Below are 22,106 nucleotides of genomic sequence, written 5' to 3' on the forward strand. Positions count from 1 at the left end.
GGAACACTTAAGTTGCTTTCAGTTAAGACTTCAGCTTTGGGGCACGTGGTTCAGACCCTGGGTCTGTTTTGGAGCAGACTGGCATGTCTGGCTCAACAAGACAGGGTGCTGGAGTCCCAAGCTGGCAGGGAAAGCAGGGGCAGAAGTAGTCTTGGCACATCAGTTGGCAGTCCCAACAGGGTTTCTGTGATCCAACCTGTCACCGGAGTAGTAGAGAGATTTGACGGGTGATGGAGGAGACAATGGAATGCAGAAGGGAATAAAAATGGGAATGAAGGAAGAAAAGGGAGCAAGGGGGAAGAGAATATGTAAAATGGGAGAGATGAAGGGGCAGATCATAGTTTTCAATTAATCTAATAAGAAAATGAGGCAAAGCTATTCTGCTTAATAGAGGGGAAAAGCACAGTTGATAGAATTGGGGTGAAAGTAAAACAAATGGTCCAGAGAAGGATAGAATGGGGCACTATGGGAAAAGGGGATTAAGAAATGGAAGGGGAGAATGAGAATAATACATTCAACATTTAGACTTGTGAAAATGATGCATTTATGCCCCTGTATTTTATTCAGTTTCCATAGCAGATGTCCTCACTCTTTGTAAGGTTGGAGAGGAGGGATGGGCTGGCTATTTTCAGCTGCTGTGTTACATAATACTGCTGGCTAGTCCAGATTTTACAGTTAAAAATTAGAGACAAGGCAGAGAACAGAACCTAAAATACATAACCCACATGACAGCTGGAAACAGATCATTTAATGGACTCCTAACTAATTGGAATAATTGATTTTTTTTTTAATTGCTATCTATGCACAGATCCCAGCACAGGCACCTGGACTTCACTTTTTCTGAGGAGTCTGATGATGGCCTAAAAATACCACCCTGTTATACTCCATCCCCAATATTAACGGAGCCAACTAAGTTTGAGGTAACATGACAGAAACATCTCACTGCCCCTTTCCCAAATCCTAAAACCAGTCCAGCGCCTAGCGATATGATAGCAGTTGACCGGCGTTGTTTAGTTTGTGTGTGTGTATGTGTGGGTTTGGAAGTCTACGAAAGATCACTAGATATTTAGCTGGGTAAGTACAACAAAACTGCGAAAGACTAAACTAGTTTTTGCAGATCCTGCCCTCTTCTCTCAGAAAGTTATTAATTTTGTTCTATAGCTTGTTTGTGGGCCATACTTCTCCTGAAGGGGTCTTAGCAATATCAGCTGGAATGATTGAAAAGAAATGCAGATAATACTTTTTCTGTTTGGATATGGTGGCTTGTTTATATCTGAATTAAATGTAAAGTCTCTAGTGCAAGATTTATAGCACTTATTAGTCACAGAGGCTGTGTGTGTGTGTATGTGTATATATATATGTGTGTGTGTATGTATATGTGTATGTGTGTATATATTATATATATATTTAGTGTTGTGTCCACTTCTTGTGAAAGCCAGAAAGATATATATCTGTTTTTTCCGGCTTTCACAAGAAGTGGACACAACACGAATAAGAGTCCCATTGAACATAATAAGAGCTTATTTAAATATGATGAGTCAAAGCCTGAAGTATTTCTAGGGGAGTTTGCTTCAATAAGGACTGAGTATAAACTGTGTCTATGTGAGCTGGGAATCATACCCCTAGCTCCAAATGTAGACGTAGCCTACATATACGGTAACTTTTGACATTTCATTTTCTTAAATAGGAGAGGATGTTTTTCTAAAGATATTAAGACCAGTGCATTGAACACTGAACATAATGAGACAGGCAGTTCATAGCACAGGGTAATGTTCCTGTGCATAGCAGGTGACTGCTGGATGCTTAAGGTCACGCTGGCTGAAGCAGTGGGCATGCTGGAGGCATTGCACATCCATAACACTTACCAACACTTGAACAGATGAAGACAATAAAAAATTCATAGACTGACGGTAGAAAGAGACTTTCATCTCCAGTGAAAATGTTCTGCTAACTCGAGCTGCAGAATTTATTAACCAGAGTTTCAGATTCAGGTAAACAAGCTTCTGTATAAAATTGCTCTGTTTATCCGTATCAATCGCTGTGTCCCCAGTGTTGGAGTTTATTGATGAGTGAATTTTAACATTTGTAACATGATCAACACCCCCTGGTTTCTCAAACCATAGATTTATTTTGATTGTGTGACTTCGTTATTCATTAATTCTTCGGCTCATGGAGCATGGAGTTCAATCTTTGGATCACCTGTTTCCACAGAGCCAGGTCTCCTGCCATGATTGCAGCCTGCTCTACATTAAGGCTGAGGCACATGAGGCTATCCATGGAGTCTTCTCCATCCCTCTTTTTGTTGGTTCCAACATACAAGGCTGGCATGCTGAGCAGATGACCAAGCCACCTGAGCGTGCATTGACTCACTTGGGAAAACGTTGGAGGCTGGCTGGTCCGACGCCTGACATCCTCATTTGTAACGTGATGAAACTATCATATGCCTTCAATATGTCAATACTGTTTCTTGTTGAAAGCACTCAGCTGGTGCATTTGCATCTTGGTGGTGGCCCAAATAGGACCATACAAAAGGACAGAAGCAGCTGCTGTTTGATAGGTACGTATCTTAGCCCAAGTTGATATGTGGCGTGGATGCCACAGAGGCTTCCAAAGAGCATGCATAACACCTGTAGCCTTCCTCATTTGAAGTTTCATGTCAGCAGGGCAAATTCCCTTCTTGGTGATAACAGAGCTAAGATACTCAAGTGAGTGAACAAATTCAACTTCTTGTCCATTGATTACGATGGGTAGGAGTAGAGGTCCATCAGTCACTTTCATAAGTTTGGTCTTTTCCCAATTGACTTGAAGACCAAGCTCACTTGCTTCTTCTGTAAATATATTCAGGGCATCAATGAGATTAGTTCATGAAGATTGTAACATAGCCAAGTCAGCCTCATGTTCTAGGTCTGTTATGCAGAAACCATGCAGTACCAGTCCCAGTATGTGGCTAGTAATGGCTTCCATCATTCAGTCAATAATGGTCAGGGCCACCCAGAGGATTCAGGGAGCCTGGGGCAAAGCAATTTTGGGGGCCTCTTCCATAAAAAAAATGTTGCAATATTATAGAATACTGTATTCTCGTGGGGGCCCCTGCAGGGCTTGGGGCAAATTGCCCCACTTGCCCGCCCACCCCCCTCACCCTCCTGGGTGGCCCTGATAATGGTGTTGAACAGATCAGGGGACAGTCATGAACACTTGATGGATGCCACTGTTGTAGTCACACCAGTTAGACCTCCTAGTACATGAGGGGCCACAGCTCTCATTTTGGCAGTGCATTACTAACTACGTGAATAAAGCACTGTATTTGCGAATCTAACTATTTATGCCATTTTTATCAGGTATGTCATCTTTATGCAATACAAAGAACAACTGAAGCAATTTTGGACTGGTAATGCATGGGATTAGCATGGTTAATTATGCTACTTTAAACTTAGTTTTGGATCAGAGTGGGTTTGAAGATAGAATAATGTAGAAAGAGACCACAAGCCTGAAAAACGGAACATTCTACATTTATACACAATGGATGTACCTCCACATCTAATTCTTCATCCTGGTAGGGTTTCCAGAGAGGAAGGATTTCCAGTTCTCTGGTAACGAAATATCAGTCTGGGCTATTGTAAGAGTCTCAAAGATGCAGATAGTTTTTATAGGATTCGGATACACTTTAAGGAAGATAGGGCAAAACCCATATGCCTTTCATAGTTTTCCATGTTCTTTCATCTTTGGTCATCCTATTTCAGCTCAAGGTTCACATTTCAGGCCAGTTTGAATGTTATGCTTACAGATCCATGAATATAAATCAGTGCAAACAGCTTACTGCAGACAGTTAATAAACCTGCATTCTCACACTCAACAAAGCAATGCATGTGCACTGTGACAGAGATAGCAAAGCACAAATAGGTTAACTTGTAAGTAAACAAATGTTTTGTTGCTGTTCTTGCAATTTGATTGAGAGTATCTAGAGATTAGATATTTTTCTTAATGTCCCAGCTGCTGGAGGCAGGTGATTGTGGGAGAACCTCAGTGTTCATTTAAAAATAAATGTAAGTTTCAAGCCCTCATAGTTGCAGAGAAAAGCTGAAAATGTGACCTGAGTGCATCCTATTGACTCAAAACCCAGAAGGCAAATTAAAAGAGCCAAATTTTTGTATGTATTTATTTTTTAGAAACTTTTATGCTTGGGGTTGGCAATACTAGTGCTTGTTTATTACATTTCTCATGTTGAATGTATCAGGTTTTGGGATGGGAGAACCAGTTCAGATCCAACAGACCCCTTCCTTATTACCTCACTCACTGAAGGCTGCTCAACTGTATGTTGTCTGCCAATGGCCCAAAGGGGCTGATTCTGAAGCTGGACACAACCCTCTTTCCTGCCACCTTTCCCCCTGCATGAACACCTGGGATGGGGTTAGCATAGGAGCCATTACACTGGAGGAATACCTTCCATTGAGATGGATGATCCTCTGGCTGGCCATGCTAGTTTTAGTGTTGCTTTGCATGAGCTGCGTTGCACAAATTGGCTGCAGGGCAGCCTGGGATTTGCGCCATAGAGTCTAATTATTGGTACCTGAATACTGTGGTGATGGAGGCTAATAACCATGATAGACACCAAAGAATATAAGCTGACTTGCAGCAGGATGGCCTCATGGCTATAGAAGTGGCCTGGAAACCAGGAAATATGGGTTTTATCCCAGCTCTACCACATGCTTCCCGGGTGAAGTTGAGCAAACCCTTTAACTTCTGTGTGCCCTATTTCTCTGACAGAGGGTTGCAAGGCCTAATCCTTCATATTGGAAAAGCAGCTTGACCATGGCAACGTTTTACTTGTTGGGAAGGACTGATGGTTATTTCTGCCTAGTAATAAGTTAAGCAAAACAGTTCAACGAGTAGCTTCCTCTCCATTTCTGGATTCAAAGCACCTGCTTTCATTCATCCATTCAATCCTGTGGGCCCCTTGGTGTAACACAACTTCTGCTGATTGCAGAATATAATCAGTGGGCATGCATATAAAGAGCAGCACTGACTCAGAGCTGGCTGTTTCCCTATCTAATGGACAACTCACATCTGTAGAATCTCTCAACAACTACCCTATATACTTATCAAGAGTCAGGTGATTGACAAGATAGACTATAGTTTGGCATATCAATTCACATCCACACAGATGAAGCATAACTCAATTTTGATATCAGGAAGATTTTCCTCTTCACTGGACATAGGAAGAACTATGCTGACCTCTTGAGTGGCTGTTCAGCTGTCTTGCTCTTTCTCTCAAGGCTGTCTCATTTAATGCATTACCATTAATTACTTGAAAGGAATGGCAAAGTATACCATATTTGTGTGGCCTTTTGCCTATGCCAATTTGTCACTGGGAAAAAGCTAAAACCCAGGATAAAGAGATTTCTACTAAATTTGTGATACCCACAGACTGTGGGTTTTTAAATTCCTGGCTACTCCCAGATTGCCAGGTAGCAGCAGTTGCCAAGACTGTGGACTTACTCTCCATACACTCTGCTAAGCTTTGCAAGAAAGATGCACTTTTTTCTTTTGCAAGTGGATCTTTGCTACCATTATATATGAATTTGTTGCTTTGGGACTAGACTAGACTAGACTATTGCAACACAGTACATATGAGACTACAGCATAAAACCATTCAGAAAGATTTGCACAAAGATCATACTACCTGGTGCTTAAAGATTTGCACTGGCTGTCACATTAATTTCTACCCTGAACGTAAGCTGTTGGCTTTGGTGGTCCTAAGTCCTAAGGACTGGAGAGCCTTCCTTTCTCCCTGTGTGACACTGTAGCAGTTGAGATCAGAGGCAATCAAGCTACTAGCCATTTGGTTTAAAAGAAAGGTCCTACTTCTCTCCCTGAATGATAAGAGTACTGTCATAGGCTCTGGAACTCGTTCCCTGCCTTTGGTCCAACAGAGTCAGATTTGCTAAACTCAGGGCATGTTGCAAGGTACACTTCTTAGGCTTTTCTGGAAGGGCTGGGGGACTTGGGGCAGCCCATCATGGGGTATTTGTTTTACTATTTATGATGAAGTCTTCAAGTCCTATTGGGTTATTTGTGATACCAATCTGAGTGAGAGAGGATATTTAGTAAGACTGGCTGTTGTGGAACTTGTACGCATCTGCAAGAACTGAATGGAGGCCCCTTCAAATACAACTGGATAAATTAAGCAAATTAAATCTAGCTCTGAATCCCTTCACATTTGTCAGCTTGCTTACCAGACAGCTAAAATATTAGCTGGCAGCAAAATCTCCCTGTCAAACATTTTGATTTATTTAGGGAGATTTGACATATGTAATTAATTTAGTCACCAAAATCAAGGGACTTATTGGTACTGCATGTGTATGCTGATTTCCCCCAGCTGAGCTTTTCTTCCTGCACCTTTTATTATCTTCCCTAGGACACCAGTTCCTGCAGGATATGATAACTCTCAATAAAGTCCATGGGAGTTGCTCAGAGCCTGCAGGGAAAGTAATGGGATTAGGCCTGTCTTTATTTTAATACCTGGGTATGATTGTTTTTTTGGTATCCATGTCACCCATCTTCCTTTCCTCTACATACATACACACGGACACCTTATATAGATAAATCTCTACAGCCTCTAATTTTGCCTTGACAGTTTATTTCTGATGAAGGTTGAATGGTCACTAAATGGGATTGTATTTGAATACGCATTTAAGATAATCAGTTTGTTTCATTTCCAGCCCACATGTTTCATTTCCAGCCCACATTCCTTGCTTTGTTCAGTGAATTTTCTGGGGCTTCTTTTCTGGACATCCTTTTTCCCTGAAGGGTACAGAAGCAGTTGGCTGATTATTTTTTGGCTGATGGTGGTGAAAGGAGCACAAAGTATCTCTCTGATATGTGGGCAAATTCATCTGTTACGGAATCCATATGAAAGTACTGATTTTCTCTGGTTCAGTACTGAGAACTCAAGTGGACTCAAGACAGATTTTCATGTTCTTAGCTAGAACATAGCTTGAGATGACTCCCATGTGCACAAGTGGTTACTAAAACTGTTAATGGCATGAATTGTTTGAATATAACATCTGGGAAGGGTTTTAAAAGACATAACCAGCAATCATTCATTTCTAGGCAAGTATAAGTTATACATGTTTTTCCAAACTGTCTCAGGCTGTCATGTCACACACTAGAAATATGGTCTCAAAGCATGAAAAGCTTTCATTAGGGGCTGGGAAATCACTAATATTATGTCTGTTTTTATCATTTTATCAGTAATAGGAAAAAAATCTTGCTTCTAAAATGTACGTGTGAAATGTCTTTTATTTTCAGTGGTGGAAATGGGATGCCTTCCAGCAATCTAGCAGTTTCCTCTTGCCTTTTTGTAATGCTATCCAGTATAGGACTGAAAAATGAAATATCTTTCTACTGCATGATCACCTTTTATTTTTCTTCTGAAAAGGAAAGAAAATAAAAGACAGCAGGTGCTGCTGATTAAGGTGCTAGCCTTTTATCTTTGGAGATAGATAACTGCATTTACTTTAAGACATGTGTAAATATTTGTTGGATTTCAATGTTTGAAACCCTAGTGAATCAACGTCATAAAAAATGGTTAAAAACGGCTAAAGGAAGCTACCTTCGCTGAGCAGATTATGAAGCTCCCTGGCTTTAGCTGTTTCTCCACAGGTACATAGCAGTATTCTAACAGATGTCAGTCTTCATTTTTCACTTTTACCAAATCCACTTTGTAAAATGTAACTGGAACCACCTTGATTGGACTCAGACTTCTCTGAATATTGTAGAAGCTCAGTCAGGTCAACGCCGACTCTGATAAGAATAGGTTCTTTGAAGATGATCAAAGCAGTTGTAAGAGCTGGATGTTATATGGCTGTATAAAGCATATGCATGCAGATGATGGAAGCGTTCCTGGATTCTATTCAAGATACTGCTTATCATAACACATACGTGATAAGTTAGGGCTATATATGTCCCATTCTCCATACTGAATCCCTAATTCAATTTCTTTCCCTCCTAACTCAATGGTCCTGCCAATTTACTAATAGTCTGATGCAATCCACATTAAAATCAATGGGAATTTTTCCACTAACTTCAAAAGGATCAGGCTCCAAATGCAGAAAACAGTTTATTAATGTGTATATCATGAACTATGGCCATGCTGCAACAAAAGAGCCAACTGCCTTTCAGTCACACACATTTCTTTTCCTGAACCCATTGATCAGGTATACTGAATGACAAATAGTAAGGTTGTAAGCTCAGCAATTCCACAGACTGGCCAGGCTCCTCCCAGATGAGCATAACTTTGTAGGGACATGAGATCTTTGGCTTAGACAGCAAGTGAAATCTACTCCTGTAAATTACGTAACCTGGGGCAATGAAAATTCATAACTACTCTAATTAAATAAAGTTTAGGAAATATCTCTTGAATCGTTTTTGATTTTTTTTCATAACTCAGTTGCACCTGAAATGAAATTGGTTTAGAACAGATGCGGTTTGCCTCTGCTGAGTCCCTGGAGAGATTTATTAATGACAGGCTTGAGCCACAAAATATGTATTTGGACTCTAACATTCCTACTTTGTGAGTGTTTAGATCTGAGATTTTGGTTCCCACGCATTTTTAATTGTTCTATTCTTTCCCATTTGTTTAAATGGGAAAGCAGAATGTGTGAAATGATTATAGTTATTGGATTTTAATTTTTCATTATAAAGTTTCCAGTGTCAAATTAGGACACAATTCAGAAGAAAAGGGACATTGAGAAAATGTGCCTTCTTTTGGTCATGCTCAACGCTGCCTTTAATGCTACCTTAGATACAAAGGTGACAGCAGCCTTAGAAATACCTCAGACAGATACCATGGGCATTAGCCCAGTTTCCAGTGGACAGTAGCAGCAGTGTTCGGATTCCCTGGGATGCCTGCACAGATAAGGAAAGATTCTTCCTCTGTTTGTTTTGCTTTGGTTGTATAGTGCAATGGAGATACACATTTCATGTATTAGCAATGCAGACTTTTAATAATAGATGAAATGTGCCTCTTGTTTTTAATTTAAATCAGCATGTAGTGCTTCTTACCTGAAGAAAAACTAACAGGAGAGGTTCCTCGCTTCCCTATGGCTAGCACTGCTGATCAAATGAGCTAGAAAACAAAAGACAGGTGCTCCCACAATGGAAATATCTTTTAGCCATAAGCGCTATCAATAGCAAACCCTCCTGCCTAAGATTCCAGTGACAAGCACCCCGATAGCTTGCCCACAGGCCAACCCTATCCAATGTGAAGTACTGAAGTCCTACATACTGTTCTACAGAAGGGGCCCCACAAAACAGGACATGCAGGAAGAATGGTCCAGTGGTTAGGGTACAAGCCTAGCACATAGGAGACCTGGATTCCATTCCCTGCTATGCCAAAGACTTCCTATGTAACCTCTGTCAAGTCACTTAGCCTCTGCATACCTCAGTGCTGTAGCTGTAAAATGAGGATAATATTTCCTTACCTCACAGAGGTGTTGTGATAATAAATATAATATAGATTATGAAGCTCTTTGAGATCTACTGATGAAAAGAGCTATACAAGATAGGTATTATTACTATTATAAAACCTGCAGAAACCTCTGTAAATATTCACTAAATTTCAGCTTCACTGCAAGAATGAAATCCAGAAATGTCTTCTAGCTTTCATCTTCACACTGCCTTGGCAAGATGTTGTAATACGTGTGTCCAACACAGATTTTTGTTAATTTCCTCATAAACTTAATGAAGTGCATTCCATGCTTTACATGTTCAAAGTTATTTCCATAATTGAGCTTTAATATGCATTGCACATATTCCATTACACTTACACTGCTTGATTTTGAAATAACCACATGCAATTGCAGAGATTACCATTGTTGGCAAATGATACCATAGCAGATATTGTTTAAGCCACACTTTCACATACTTGACAATTTCTGCAATGAGTGTGTTGATACCAATAAAATAAGCAACTCAAATTTGAGATGATTGTTTCAGATTTACTACTATGGTTCATGCAAATATTTGGATACTCAATGCTCATTAGTAAGTGTAACCACAATAGGAAATTGTATAAGATACGTATTATATACAGTCAGAATTCTCTTGACTATTTTAGTTACTATCGCTTTGCTGTTATGGTTTATACAGATATTACATCCAAAAAAATTATGTTAGAAGAATGTTAAGGTTGAATCAAACACTCAAAAGTTAGGAAATGCTAGAGCTAAGGTAGTTCCCGCAATCTTAATTGACCTGTCGTGCATATTCATTCTGATCAGTCTTTAATCTCACAATTCCACAGAAATTTTCCCTGGCAGCCCGAAGGAGCAATTGTCCAGTTCAGCCCCTGCAGTCCTAGGATGGAGTATACTCATCCAGGTCAGATGGAATCTTTAAAAAATGTTACTGCCAAACTCTAAGAAGTCTCTCCTGAACATGTGCAAACAGATTTTTTTTTTTAAGAGACTTATTATAATTTAGCCAACTTTAGGTAGAGTTTCACAGGATTAGCAAAAAGACAAAGTCTCTCTCTTTCCCCCCATCGCCCCCCAATCTTAAATCCTTTACTCCAAAGAACAGAGATGGTAAAGTTTCTCAATGAAAAGGTTATAAGAATATTTTTAACATGGGGGCAACGTATTTTCCCCTAATCCCATTCTTCAAAACAGCTGAAATTTTTTAACTGAAATGTGGGTTTTTTTTTTTTTTTTGTTTGTTTTTTTTAAAGCTGCCTTGGGAATACATGTCGCATAGAAAATTTCAATCTGACTGGGCAAGAATTTGCCCCCTGCTCCCTGAATTTTTCTAAAATGGCACACCTGGGCACAGAGCCATACATCAACTGCCCAACTTGGCAAGTGCTTCCCTGACTGGTGTTACATAAGCCGGGGGGGGGAGGGGAACAAAACCCTGTTGAGATTAATGATGCTCAAGGCTCTCATTACCTGGGTCAAAATGGGAGAGCTCACAACGTTTAGTAGTGATCATGTCACTTTTTAATGTCATGCAGCAGTAAGAGACAGTGTTTCACCCCATGATTGTAGTACATGGCATAGGGAACGGAAAGAAGAGGCATTTGAGGGGATTTATGACCTCACAATTGGCTCATAAATGAGTGCTCCATGAGGTTCCACTCAAAGGTGGAAGAGCCAGATGCCACCTTTTGCAAAGGAAAGGCAGCTGCATTCCCGTTAGAGCTGCTCAGAAAAACTACAGTTGGTGGTCCCACGTTCTGTCAGGATAAGAGGTTTAAGCAAAATGCTTTGCAAAACTGGGTCAGTTTCAACAGAATGTTGTTTCAGGGGGAAAAAGCAAAAATTGCAACATTTTTTGAATGAAATGTTGAAATTTTTCATTTTGAAATGACTTTTTGTTTAAAAAAAAAAAGTTACATAGCTGTTTGAGTCAAGAAAAGATAACAATAAGTCAAAGGTCAGAGTCTTGCTGGTTGTTGCAGTTGGGAGTAGAAACTGATCATGGAATCTGGTATTTTCTTTGACCTAACCTGGTCAGAACAATACCCAGTGGAACCCTCCACCCCGCCATGGTGCTAGTTTCTGGGCAGATTCTATTAGCCCTTGTTTTAGTTGTGGGCCCTTAACTGTCTCTTACTACTACCTTAAGTGAAGAATGAATTCACACATCACTTTCAATGAGGTTTTAACTGAACCCATAACAAGGTTTAACCCAGCTCATAACAATATAATATAAAACAATTTATAAATAGTTGGAATCAAAACTAAATGTTCTTTTTTTCCCAGATTTTTTCCTTCACAAAGAATTTTATCATGTTTGTTCCAAGTCAGAATGAAGCCATATTTCAAAATTCTTTGCCACATGGAACTTCAACCACATAGCTCTGTTTAGCCACTGAATGAAGGCAGCTGTGGGGGCACCAGCCATGTTGAGCTAGGGAGTCTGAACATGTTCAGAGCCATAGTTGTGTCTGACTGGAGAGCTGCAGTATTCTCAATGTCACTGTGGCTCTCCAGCCTATGCAAGGCTTTGAGATCATACTCCACCTTTCCAATGATGGGACAGCCCCTTCTCAGAATGGGAAGAATGGAGGGATTTTTCCACTGCAGATGGGCCACAATTTGATTTTTTTTTCATGGACTTTCCCCTCCCATGTTTTTTTAATTAGTATTATTCTTACTAGTAGTATGTGCACAATATGCTCTGCACTGGGCAACATACAAGTAATGGTAGTCCCTGCCCAAAAGAATTTACAGTCTAATAAAGAAACTGAGAATATGGGATGCACTGAGAATTTAGAGGGTTTTGTTTATTTACTTTTAATGTATCATTTCCTGTTGGCATTCTAGGAGAAATAAGTTTTAAGGAAGGACTCCACTATGCATAGAAGGCTGGCTTTCAAAATGAGGCTGCGGGGTGGGGTGGGCATGAGTATTCGCAAACTATCACACACAAATTCTGGGGTTTTAATTTTTTGCTATGGGGTTGGATTAAAGGAATGCATGGGTTCAACGTACATATTTATCTATTTGCATGGAGGCATTTGAGTGTAAATCCCTATAAATTAAAAACAAATCTGCACTCCATAAAGCGTGAGTAATCAGCTTTAATTTACCTTTCTAACTAATAGGAACAACATTATCCTGTAGCACAGTAATTTCTCAAAACTTCACCATCTCTATTGTAAGATGAAGCGTCAAATTCAGACCTGCTGTAAGGAGAGGCAGAAAGTAGATAGCTGGGGAGACTGTACCTACTGTCTTGTTCACATGCAGAACAGCAGGGTACAAACTAGCCCTTAGTTTTTATTAAGTCCTTATATTCGTACGTGTGTGTGTGCATGTTCATGTGCATGATTAAAAAAACACCCCAAATAAACACGCTCTAATTGATGGCAAAAAACACAGCCCGGAGTGTAGAGTCAACATTTCAAAACATTAGACACACACACACACACACACACACACAGCGTGCACACAGGCAAGTGTGTAACTTCCTCTCAGTGGAAAGAATCCACTCGTATGAGTAGCTCTGTTGAAGTCAATGGAACTACTTGTCTGAGTAAGTGTATTCCAAAGTGAGCAAAGGTTACTTGATCTAGTTGCCTATGCCGTATAGCCGACAGGGTCATGTCTCAGCTTGGCTTAGCATATAACTTAACAGGTACATTTTCTGTCATGAAAGAAGTAAAGCTTCTCTTCAGCTGTAGTTATCTGCTTCCCTTCAGGTGTTCAAAATGATCAAAACATTAGCATACGTGCCAAGTTTGCTACTTTCTGATTCATGGGAAGGTAAATTTGGCAATTCTCTGTTTCTTAACCAGTTTTCTTTCTCAGCAATTTAATCTCTTTCTCTTTCTGCCTTGCTTTAAGGATACCAAATCATAATCCAGGCAGTGGGCTGTTAGTTTGCAAACACATGTGTCAGCACCTAACAGGTGCAAACAAAAGCAACAATCTTTCACTGTAAATGCCAAGTAGAGTACAAACACTCAGAAGACATAAACTCTCACTAACCCACTCCCTTTGTCTGTACTTTGACTAGTTCTGATTTGTCCTGTTATGGCCCATTCCTACAACTCCTACATAAACTTCTGGAAGGCATCTCACTGATCCATGAGATTACTCACAGGAATGAATGTTGCAGAACTAGGCCTCTAACCCTCTGTCATACCTGTTTAAAGCAGCAATATATTAAAATCTCCCACTATGTGGTAATTAGTGCCTCTTGGGGCCAAATCACATGAAGTTCTGAGTGCCTCCTGGGAGGTGCTGAGCACACTCAACACGTCATGAGACGGGACTCGAAGTGTCTGTGCTTCTTCAGCTTTAGTTCTGACCTTGTTTTCTTTTTGCTCTCTGCTGCATTTGAAATTATCCTGCCTCGCTTCCTCTCAACAAGCTGGTGACTGTAATAAAGGTCTCTCTCCTTGATGCAACCACAAAGAAAAACTCATATCACAGAGGGGAAACCTTTCTGGTGCAAAGCAGAGGACATCAATTAGATTGCAGTACACAGCTTTTTGTTTGGAGGAAATTTCTCTTATGAGATTCTACCTGCTGCGAGAGAACCCGGGATCAGCAATCATCAAATACAGACAATGGATTTCAGGAAGGCGGATTTTGGTAAGCTCAGAGAGCCGATAGGTAAGGTCCCATGGGAATCAAGACTGAGGGGAAAAACAATTGAGGAGAGTTGGCAGTTTTTCAAAGGGAAACTATTAAGGGCCCAAAAGCAAGCTATTCCGCTGGCTAGGAAAGATAGAAAATGTGGCAAAAGACCGCCTTGGCTTAACCATGAGATCTTGCATGATCTAAAAAATAAAAAGGAGTCATATAAAAAATGGAAACTAGGACAGATTACAAAAGATGAATATAGGCAAACACCACAGGAATGCAGGGGCAAGATTAGAAAGGCAAAGGCACAAAATGAGCTCAAACTAGCTACGGGAATAAAGGGAAACAAGACGACTTTTTTATCAATACATTAGAAGCAAGAGGAAGACCAAAGACAGGGTAGGGCCACTGCTCAGTGAAGAGGGAGAAACAGTAATAGGAAACTTGGAAATGGCAGAGATGCTTAATGACTTCTTTGTTTCAGTCTTCACCGAGAAGTCTGAAGGAATGCCTAACCTAGTGAATGCTAATTGGAAGGGGGTAGGTTTAGCAGATAAAATAAAAAAACGAACAAGTTAAAAATCACTTAGAAAAGTTAGATGCCTGCAAGTCACCAGGGCCTAATGAAATGCGTCCTAGAATACTCAAGGAGCTAATAGAGGAGGTATCTGAGCCTCTAGCTATTATCTTTGGAAAATCATGGGAGATGGGAGAGATTCCAGAAGACTGGAAAAGGGCAAATATAGTGCCCATCTATAAAAAGGGAAATAAAAACAACCCAGGAAACTATAGACCAGTTAGTTTAACTTCTGTGCCAGGGAAGATAATGGAGCAAGAAATTAAGAAAATCATATGCAAACACTTGGAAGGTGGTAAGGTGATAGGGAATAGCCGGGCATGGATTTGTAAAGAACAAATCGTGTCAAACCAATCTGATAGCTTTCTTTGATAGGATAATGAGTCTTGTGGATAAGGGAGAAGCTGTGGATGTGGTATACCTAGACTTTAGTAAGACATTTGACACGGTCTCGCATGATATTCTTATTGATAAACTAGGCAAATACAATTTAGATGGGGCTACTATAAGGTGGGTGCATAACTGGCTGGATAACCATACTCAGAGAGTTGTCATTAATGGTTCCCAATCCTGCTGGAAAGGCATAACAAGTGGGGTTCCGCAGGGGTCTGTTTTGGGACCGGCTCTGTTCAATATCTTCATTAACGACTTAGATATTGGCATAGAAAGTACGCTTATTAAGTTTGCGGATGATACCAAACTGGGAGGGATTGCAACTGCTTTGGAGGACAGGGTCATAATTCAAAATGATCTGGACAAATTGGAGAAATGGTCTGAGGTAAACAGGATGAAGTTTAACAAAGACAAATGCAAAGTGCTCCACTTAGGAAGGAACAATCAGTTTCACACATACAGAATGGGAAGAGACTGTCTAGGAAGGAGTATGGCAGAAAGGGATCTAGGGGTTATAGTGGACCACAAGCTAAATATGAGTCAACAGTGTGATGCTGTTGCAAAAAAAGCATATGTGATTCTGGGATGTATTAACAGGTGTGTTGTGAGCAAGACACGAGAAGTCATTCTTCCGCTCTACTCTGCTCTGGTTAGGCTTCAGCTGGAGTATTGTGTCCAGTTCTGGGCACCGCATATCAAGAAAGATGTGGAGAAATTGGAGAGGGTCCAGAGAAGAGCAACAAGAATGATTAAAGGTCTTGAGAACATGACCTATGAAGGAAGGCTGAAAGACTTGGGTTTGTTTAGTTTGGAAAAGAGAAGACTGAGAAGGAACATGATAGCAGTTTTCAGGTATCTAAAAGGGTGTCATAAGGAGGAGGGAGAAAACTTGTTCACCTTAGCCTCTAAGGATAGAACAAGAAGCAATGGGCTTAAACTGCAGCAAGGGAGGTTTAGGTTGGACTTTAGGAAAAAGTTCCTAACTGTCAGGGTGGTTAAACACTGGAATAAATTGCCTAGGGAGGTTGTGGAATCTCCATCTCTGGAGATATTTAAGAGTAGGTTAGATAAATGTCTATCAGGGATGGTCTAGACCGTCTTTGGTCCTGCCATGCGGGCAGCGACTGGACTCGATGACCTCTCGAGGTACCTTCCAGTCCTAGAATCTGTGAATCTATGAATCAGTCCAACAGACCTTGTCTTGTAGAAAGCAAAGAGTTAAACTTAAGCGGAGAAAAAATTCCTTGACCTATATAGTTTACATCAGAAGTTCCCTTTGACAGGTATATACAGCCTTCCTAAATCCTCAGGAAATCCACTCCAAGTGCCCCACTTTCACAGGAAGAATGGTGTTAGGGTTCAAAAACTGACCTGTCAAGAGTGAGGAGAACTGCATTCTATTCCTAGCTCAGCCACAAATGTAGGGCTCCCACTGAAGTTAAATTAGTGGTACACTTCCATTGATTTCAGTGGTAGCCGTACTGGACCACTGCTCTGTGTCCTTGGGTAATCAGTAAGGTATTTCAAATTGGGCATCCAAAATCAGAGGCCACATTCGAAAATGTTGACTTTAATCTTTTCTGCAACTCAATATTTCTTTCTGTAAAATGGGCATCATACTCACTCTAATTTCCAGAGGGGTTGTGGAGACTTATTTCATTAATATCTGTAACAGGCTTTGAGAACTACAAAAGAACGTCACTGCAGAAATGCCAGATATTATTATTGAACTGCGATACTATGGTGATGGGCACAAAGATCAGCTTACAATGCATTTACTGTAGTTAAAATGGAATGAATAACTTGTATTAAAATAATAGCACTGCATGATGTGATTACAGTGTAAATAGTTTCCTGTTTGCTTCTTATGGTAACATCTGCTGCACTTAAGTCAAAAGTGAGGACTTTGTGAAACTACTGACTAGAAGACAGTATTTCTGACAAAACCACTCTCCAAGTGAAAATTGTTGTTTGGCATAATGCTTATGTATGACATATGCTTAATCCTTCACCTTTTCCAACCAAAGTGTAATTATTAAAGACCTTGCTCTTGTGGAAGGATAGCTGTTTAATTTGATATCATTCACAAAATCACTTAGATGAAGTTTTGCTCCTTTACATAGTGGCTTGACATCATTTTATGGGGAAGTTTTGGTGGCCTGTAATGGGTAGTCACTGCCCTGCCTCAGAAAGCTTAGACGATCAGGGATTAGCAGTCATAGGCAGAATGTGGGCAAGCCAACAAGGCACACTTCTTACAAAAATATACTGCAATTTTATGGGTCAGTCATTTACAAGATTAAGGCTAGGACAAAACACATGTGGCGATCTTTGCTTCAAAAAAGTCTGGCACTCCCATGCTATGAAGCAGGGACAATTTGGCAAGAGGTAAGGATGGCCTTTAGGTCAAGACTGTGCCTTTTGCCATCCCAGGAAATCTTAATTTTGTGAATGCTTAACTTTTCGTCCTTAACCTTAATAATGGTGTGTGTGTGTGTGTGTGTGTGTAATATACATTGACATTTTGGTTCCTTGCTTCCAAGTTTATTAGCTGGTGTTTTACAAGCTACAATGTTGTTTTTATCGGTGATTTCCAGAACTTCCTTTCCTTATGACTCTGACAACCTCATTCCCAGAATATTTCAAATTTTTCAGTTTCTTGAATCCATTAACATGCTGTGCAAGAAAGCTATCTGTTTTTGTCGGTTAAACTGGACTGTCATTTTGTGGTAGCAATTATCCTATGACAAACAATAGAAGAAATGACAACTGTTCATTATTCTTTTTTCCTTTTACAATGGTTTGTAACAGTAAGCTCTGCAGTAGCCATTATTTGAGGATACTGTTTTCTAGAAATCTTTGACTTTCTCAAGTCTGGTATATTAACTTATGAAAATTTCTTCTATGATGGATAGTGTGGCTGTTTACAATAATATTGGGCTAAGTCTTCACTTGCACCCTGTGCAACCTATTTGATATCAATGGGGTTATGCAGGATGCAGAATTTGACATATGAATGTAAATCCGTTGTCCCAATTCTGACAGAAGAAATACTATTATTGCATATATTTTACCCCCTCTCCTCATTGTAATAAGAGCAAATACAAGTACTCATGCTGGATGGAAATTTGTTCAAGTTAAATAAACACATGTTTTTCCAGCAGCAAAGCTTTTGATTCAGTTTTGAATGGGATCTGGGAGAAATCCGTGGGTGTCAACAATTTCATGTCTTATCATGTTTGAAAAGCAATGTACCCTGCCAAACAAGTAATATATTTCTGCAACAAGTTGTCTGTCTAGCACATCTTTACACTACAAGCATGAGCATATTACATTTGCGCTGTATTTAATATAGTTCTGAGTACACAGGACTAGAACATATCTATGGACCAAGTTTTGATGCACTGTTTCATATTTAATATCCATTTATTCCATAATTTGACCCATTGGTTTTAATGAGACAACTTGTACTATAAGGAACTGTTCAGTGTCTGAAAGCATATCACAATCTAACCCTTACTGATTAACATCAGTAAAGGTACTGTTTAATCAGTTATGAAATATGGTTGCATCCATATTTTTTGTCTGTGTATATAAAGGGATAAATGAAGGAGGGAACAGTTCCCCATAGGTTCATCTGGGAGTTTCCTCAGCACATTGAAAACTGAATTCATGTCCTGAAGTGGAGTTGGCTCCTTGACAGGAGAGAAGAGGTTGAACAGGCCTTTAACAAACCTGTTAGTGGTTGGGTGAGTGAAGACTGAAAAACCCTTAATGGCGGGGAAGGGGTGAAAAGCTGTGATGGCAACGAGGTGAACCTTAATGGAGCTCAGTGATAAATCTGTGTTTTTTATCAGCAGATAATTGAGAATGTGTGTCAGACAGGACTAGGATGACCAGACAGCAAGTTTGAAGAATCGGAACAGGGGTGGGGGGGTAATAGGAGCCTATATAAGAAAAAGACCCAAAAATCGGGACTGTCCCTATAAAATCAGGACATCTGGTTACCCTAGACAGGACTTGAGAGGAAGTATAGATTGGTGGCTGCATCAAGCCTGGAAGCACTTCCGCTTCTACAAGTAAGTTTTCCTTGTGATGGGTTTTCTATTGTTCAGCAGTACTGTTTGTACCTCTGGGAAGCAATATCAGAGAGCTAACTAGTAGCCATACCTTGAAGTGAAGTGCTGAGATGTTGAGGTGGGTGATGAATCCTGACTCTTGGGTGAGGAGATTCACTGTTAGGGGAAGGTGGAGAAGCAGTTGTAGAGATGCGAACCAGCTCTGGGAATCACTCCTGTCTCGGCCATGATGATACTATGAGGATGTCTACTAATTTCTCCTGTTCCAACTTGTTTAGGACCTTGAGCAATAAAGACATCAGGGATTAAGTGTATAGCAATACATAATGCCAAGGAATGATTACGGCATATCCCATCGAGTTGCAGTGATGCCCTCCCTTCAAGCAGAATTATCTGCATTTCTAATTGGACAGCATGCAAAGAGATCTGTCTCCAGATGACTCCAGGTAAGCCATATCTTTCAGAACACCTCGTTGTTCATCTCCCACTCAGGGTCGATGCCAAAATGCCTACGTTGTGTTCTGTAGTCCAGGTAGATGAACCGCTGGGATCTGGATGTGGTGTAATATGCACCAGTTTCATCGTTTTATGGATTTGGTACATAAGAACTGGGATCTTGCTCCTGTATGTAGATTGATGGAATACATTGTTGTTGGTTACTGGAGTCTCCCATCATAGTCGACATATGAGAGTCAGTTTGTTTCAGTGCATCTTCTTGTGTGAATGTAAACCGAAGAGGGATCCACAGATGTGTCCACACGTTGAGCAGACATGGCCGCATGTTTTTGCCACAGCTGGTTTTCTTTGCTAACACGTGTCTTTGGGTTTTTCTGTTCTGCTATTCATGATGGCTTTAACCACGGACCAACAGATCCGCTGCCATCCTCATCTGTTGGCAACAGCAGCTTCCCATGTGTTCAAGTTGACTTGGCCAGCTTTGAGGTGAGCTTTGAGAGAGTCCTTATCATTTTCATTGACCGCCCAGCATATGTGTTCCCATTTTCAACTGTCCATAAAATATGGCTTTGAGGAGTTGTGTATCATCCATGCATATGAGGTGACCAGACCAGTGAAGTTGTGGTTGCATGATAAGGAATTCAATGCTTGTCATGAGGCACTGGTCCAGGACTTTGATGTTTGGTATCCTGTCTGACCACTTGATGTGACAGATGAGATGCAGACAGCTCATGTGAAAATGATCTGAGTGCTTCAAGAGCCTGCTATCAAGTGTCCATGATTCGCAGCTATAGAGAAGACTGCTTAACGTGATTACACGATAAACAACTAATCTTGGTATGAAGTTGAATGCCTCTCACATTCTACAGGTGGTGACAAAGTTGACCATAGGCAGAACTGGCTTTAGAAATGTGCTGCATGAGATCATTGTTGATCATGGCATTATTAGACTAAGTGCTGCCAAGATAGCAAAATACTCTATTGGGTTACAGAGTAACAGCAGTGTTAGTCTGTATCCGCAAAAAGAAGAACAGGAGTACTTGTGGCACCTTAGAGACTAATAAATAATAAATTTGTTAGTCTCTAAGGTGCCACAAGTACTCCTGTTCTTCTATTGGGTTAAGCAGTGTGTCATCAATTGCAGTTTTGGGGGCAGAGTGCATTTTTCATGGAGCAGGCTGGCAAAGCACGTTGGTTTTCCTGAGGCTGATAGAGTCCAGATTGATATGCCAATCTAGAAAAGCAGGTGATTAAATGGTATGTGCTACAAATACACAGTCATCAGTGAAGAGGAACTCCCTGATGAGCAAATCGATCACTTTAGTGTGAACACAAAGATGCTGGAGACTGAAGATGCTGCCACCAGCACGTAATTTCATGTAAATACCTCAGTCATGGTCTTTAAAAGAATCTAGCACCAGAGCACCCAAGAGAATGGTAAAATAATGTAGGTGCGAGCACACGGCCCTGCTGACCACTGTTCATGACAAAGAGAGGCTCTGATGAAATACAATTTTCCAGCACTCTGGCCAGCATTGCTGTTGTGGAATGAGTGCAAGATGGTGATGATTTTGTGCAGGCATCCCAATTTGTGCAAGATCCGCCAGAGACCCTCATGACTAACAGTGTTGAAGGCCTTCGTTGTCTACAAATACTATATAGAGATGTTTGTATACAGTGCTGCTCTGTTATCCAGCATTATTCTCATCAGGTGGCCCTGATGTGGGGTAGGAAGTGCTGGCAAGAGTAACAAACTGCTCTGAGCATTAATATGTTTATATGGAAGATTGCCTCCCAAGGGGCCCATTTGCCCTGAACTATGAAGTTTTTGCCCAGTCTGCTAGAGAGGCATCTGTAGTGATGATCTTCATGGGAGGAAGCTGCAAGAATGGAACTCACACGCACACACCTTTTGTGGATCCTTCCACCAATTTAGAGAATTGAGGATCCTCTAACACATTTGGACAGCCACTTGGATAGACTGTGCTTGTTGGGGGTGTAGACTGTTCTCAGCCAGGCTTGAAGATACTGAGAGTGTAATCTAGCTAAGGTAAGACAAACATAAGCACTGCCATGTGGCTCAGAAGTTGCAGGTGAGCCTTTGCCGTGGTTTGCAGACTCAGTTGTATTGTTGAAACGATGCTGGCCATTGTGGCAAATCTGTCTTTGGGCAAGTATGTTCTGGCAGAGGAGGAGTCCAGAATGGCCCCGATGAAGTACAGGGAATAGAACCCTTTTCCAACAAACTCCAGTGGAACAGGTTCAATCATCCCTAGTGTTAGGAGGAATTGCACCTCCTGCCTCAAGAGACATTCATAATATGGGAACCTGAAGAGGAGCATAGGAAGGAGCTGAACTGGATGGAGTAGCCTTTAGAAATCACCTCCATGATCTATCTGTCTGAGGTGATGAGCTCCCAGGAAGGTAGGAAAGGGGAGCAAGAATCCCCAAAAGGATGGAGGGAGGAAAGGTGCAGTGTAGGATCCAAGGCAGGAGACAGTTCGTGAC

General features: G+C 40.7%; 2 long non-coding RNA genes across 2 annotated transcripts in view; one reads left to right on the forward strand and one right to left on the reverse strand.

Annotated features, from left to right (window-relative positions):
* The window catches only part of LOC117883266, a 79,996-nt gene extending 67,910 nt beyond the window's left edge, over positions 1–12,086 (forward strand). The window contains exons 3-4 of the long non-coding RNA XR_004647222.1: positions 10,304–10,380; positions 11,763–12,086. This is a non-coding gene — a long non-coding RNA (uncharacterized LOC117883266). The remainder of the gene's footprint in view (positions 1–10,303; positions 10,381–11,762) is intronic.
* Positions 1–22,106, reverse strand: part of LOC117883267 — a 203,445-nt gene that overhangs the window by 79,837 nt on the left and 101,502 nt on the right. The window lies entirely within an intron of this gene.

The sequence above is a fragment of the Trachemys scripta genome, chromosome 9 (genome assembly GCF_013100865.1).
Source record: "Trachemys scripta elegans isolate TJP31775 chromosome 9, CAS_Tse_1.0, whole genome shotgun sequence".
NCBI lineage: Eukaryota > Metazoa > Chordata > Testudines > Emydidae > Trachemys > Trachemys scripta.